Genomic DNA, 4,184 nt, shown 5'->3' with positions numbered 1-4,184 from the left:
CCCAACTGCTCACGCACACAGTTATTTTCAGTCCCTTATAGTGTCTTTGTATTTTGTTGCTTGAGAAGACATTTGTTCAGGTGCAAGCACTGCAGTAAATGATCCCAGATCCCAGATCCCAGATCCCAGTGTGTGTCCATTGAATAAAAGATAGGAAGAGGAAGGAGGGCATTACAGAGGATTGCACAAACAAAAATATTAGTAAAATGTCTATTCAGTGTCTTCTAAGAGGTTGTAGTCTATTTCACAAACACTACCCTAAATAAATCAAGATAATGTCTATAAATATTGTTCAACCAAGAAATCATCTCCATTTGGTAAAAATGTTTCAATGTGAGGATGACCACACCTTTCAAAGGAATGCTGTTAATGACACTAGTTATGTCTTTATGGAAAATCAATTAAACTTTCTAGCCCTTGATTTCCTTGTCTTTACAACCGAAATAATGATGCTTGTCCTGTCTCTCTTAGGGTGAAGATGAAGGTCAGATGAGATAATATATGTGAAACACTGGGAAAGAACTGGGGTAAGTATAAGAAATTATTATCTAATTTGTCTGATATATTAGAAGGAATTGCAGCTGTTATCTAAAAATGCGTGTGACACTCATGTGAGTCACTTGTTTTTCAACTCTCTTTCACACAAGGCCAAAGCTTCTGTATATAAAATCACCAAGTAGGTGTAGTCAGGTTTGACAAAAGATGATTCTCTTTCCCTTTATTTCTCTTTCACTTTCCAAGATTTTAATCTAAGAAATGCTCAAAAGAAACAACTTGAAAATATCTACTTAGAGCTACTCTCTCTTTTATGTTGGAAGAAGCACAATTCTTATCATTGTTTCTTAAAGTCTAATACAGAAAAAGAAGTTAAAACTTTTGATAAACGAATGAATGAAGTTACAAACAACAAAGACTTGGAATTTATTCATTATTTAACTTAGTAATTTGTACCCAGAATGTATTCAGGTCATTTAAGAAATGGCTCCTTTTCGTTGTGATTTAGATCCACTAGTTAATTGGTTTCTCTGCCTGGCTGATTGTCACTTGAGATGCCTACATTGCTTATAATGTCCATAAAGAGAGCAAATTTATGAATTTAATCTGCTTCAGTTGGTGGGAAACGTGTGGGAACCAGCCTGTGTGCACAGGATTCCCTTGGGTTTGTTTGTTTGCAAGATTACCGCCTCAGAGAAAACCAGGCTGTGTCTGTCTACACAAAACCCACATGACTGGACTACTTATGCTGTGTAGCCAACCAAGTCATTGATTCACTGGCAAGTGTAAATTGCTTGACTGTATTTCTGATTGCCTAATAGTTAATGAATTTGAATTGGCTGATTCAATAATGCTGTGAAGACAGATTCTTTTATATTTTTTTCATGGAAAATATGTATTTCTTCACTTGGAAAGACTAATGATTAGTTTTAACCATCTTCACAAAAAATAATCAGCCTAGACTGATATGAAATATCCTAGTTTAACTGGCAAAAGATCTATACTCTCATCTAGTACTTCTCTTTTTACCTAATGGAGATACTAGATGAGAGTGTCTAGGAACTCTTGCCCTGGAGAAGGGAATGGCAACCCACTTCAGTATTCTTCCCTGGAGAATTCCATGGACAGAGGATCCTGGCTATAGTCCATGGGGTCGCAAAGAGTTGGACACTATGGAGTGACTAACACACATACATACAGAAACTCCTGATCTTAGGAAACGGATTTCAACCTCACACCCCACCTCTTCTCTCTACCATGTACTCGACCTCAACTCCTACTTCCAGCTCAATATTACATAAACGTAAATGAAAGTTTTAAATCGGTAGATTTCAAATATGGGCTTCATAATACTGGCCTTCCTCAAATAGAATCCTTGCTTATATAGCCTTCACACATCTAACTACTTGAGATTCATCTCTATTATAGAGTTATAATAGATTATGAGAGAGGACCTTCCTGGTGGTCTAGTGGTTAAGAATCACCTGTCAATTCAGAGGATGTGGGTTCAATCCCTGGTCTGAGATGATCCCATATGCCACGGGGCAACTAAGCCTGTTGTCACAACTACTGAGCCAGCATACTGGAGCCCATGAGCCACAACTACTGAGCCCATGTGCCACAGATACTGAAGCCCATGCACCTAGAGCCTGTCTTCCCCAACAAGAGAAGCCACTGCTACGAGAAGCCCATGCACCAAAATGAAGACTAGCCCTTAGTTGGCACAACTAGAGAACACCCATGTGCAGCAATGAAGACCCAGCATAGCCAATAATAAAAATAAATAAATAATTTCTTACAGAACATATATTATGAGAGATTCTATTCAGAGAAATGAAGAGCACAAACAAGGCTTCCCAATGGAGTTGAAGTGTAAGCTTCATGTTAGGCTATGGGTAGAAGCTAGATTAGTAAATAACTAGACAATAAAAGGAAAGGTTTCAGACAAAGGCAGAACTATGAGCAAAGGCATGGAGAATATAAGAAACTGCAATGCTTCTATAGAAGTGGATGGTGCTCAGATTACCTTGAGTATAAACAGGGAGATGAGGCAAGTCGGATAATTAGCTAGTGCTTATGGTGTGGTGGCTCTTGCATTAATTCGATAAATGATAGGTTCTAAAATTTTTCAACATTTGTTTAAGTAATGACAAATACTCCTACAATGGGGCTTTAATTTATAATCCTGGTTTATCAATGGCTCCAGGACACAGAATTGGTGCCAATGCGGTTGAAAGGAGGAAGAGTTTTGTGTTAAAACATGAATACCAATTGGAAAGATGTCGTAGCCAACTAGGTGAGAAATGAGGTCTTAAACTGAAAGGCAGTGAGGTGGGTGTAGAAAAAGAATTATTTCACTTGGCAAGGATACTGTCCAAAAAATAATGGACAAGAGGTCTGCTCCGCCACTGCCTACTATCTCCACAGGCCAGTGCAGTTCTCTTGTGCTAATTTAGGATTGTGGTTAGAATATATTTTACTTTATTTATTTTTAAGCTTCTTATGAAAATCTGTCAGCTGCACACCAATTAATGAACTGAAGGCTGGGCTCAGATTTTATTAGAGGCTATAGGAGATCTCTTGGCATGACAGCCAAACTATTTTCTGCACTCAGAGATGATTCCTCATCTGTGTAGTGGCCAGCATCCCTGGCAAAGCTGCTTTCCTTGCTCAGTAGCCAACCATATCACAGTAGTGTGTTCTGGGAACTATCAGAGCTAAGATCATTCCCCTGGCTTTTACCAGTCATCCATGTGTGTTCTCAAGAGAGAAAATATGATATATACAACAAGTGTAAGACAAAGAGCAAGTCTGAAGGGAGGTTACTTCTCTTTGAGCTGCTTCTGCTCACTTATCAGCCCTGTGATTGTGCATGAATCCTGGACTCTTTCTGTATCTCAGCTTCATCTATAATATGGGTAAATACTACACATATTCCATATAATGTTTAAAATTAGAGCAGGAAGCTCACACAGCTACTTTAGAGAGTTGGAAAACAAGGTTGTTTTGTGGATCCAGGGAAATAAAATGTTATACAAAAAACCTGTGCCAACTATAAAGCATTATACAAACATTCACTTATAATATTGCTACATAAGTACTGTATGATGTTTTTGTTTTCTCAGTTCAGTTCAGTTCAGTTGCTCAGTTGTGTCCAACTCTTTGCAACCCCATGAACTGTAGCACGCCAGGCCTCCTTGTCCATCACCAACTCCCAGAGTCCACCCAAACCCATGTCTATTGAGTCGGTGATGCCATCCAACCATCTCATCCTCCATAGTCCCCTTCTCCTCCTGTCCTCAATCCTTCCAAGCATCAGGGTCTTTTCAAATGAGTCAGCTCTTCATATCAGGTGGCCAAAGTTTCGGCTTCAGTATCAGTCCTTCCAATGAACACCCAGGTCTGATCTCCTTTAGGAGGGACTGGTTGGATCTCCTTGAAGTTCAAGGGACTCTCAAGAGTCTTCTCCAACACCACAGTTCAAAAGCATCAATTCTTCGGTGCTCAGCTTTCTTTATAGTCCAACTCTCACATCCATACATGACCACTGGAAAAACCATAACCTTGACTAGATGGACCTTTGTTGGCAAAGTAATGTCTCTGCTTTTGAACATGCTATCTAGGTTGGTCATAACTTTCCTTCCAAGGAGTAAGCGTCTTTTAATTTCATGGCTGCAATCACCATCTGC

At 39.2% G+C, this 4,184-nt stretch overlaps 1 long non-coding RNA gene across 1 annotated transcript in view; it reads left to right on the top strand.

Annotated features, from left to right (window-relative positions):
- LOC104990103 overlaps positions 1-526 on the top strand; it is a 410,489-nt gene extending 409,963 nt beyond the window's left edge. The window contains exon 3 of the long non-coding RNA XR_825462.1: positions 472-526. This is a non-coding gene — a long non-coding RNA (uncharacterized LOC104990103). The remainder of the gene's footprint in view (positions 1-471) is intronic.
- The last annotated feature ends 3,658 nt before the right edge of the window (positions 527-4,184 follow it).

Source organism: Bison bison, unplaced genomic scaffold (genome assembly GCF_000754665.1).
Source record: "Bison bison bison isolate TAMUID 2011002044 unplaced genomic scaffold, Bison_UMD1.0 scf7180017864170, whole genome shotgun sequence".
Classification (NCBI taxonomy): Eukaryota; Metazoa; Chordata; class Mammalia; order Artiodactyla; family Bovidae; genus Bison; species Bison bison.
This window is presented reverse-complemented; position numbering and strand designations above follow the sequence as displayed.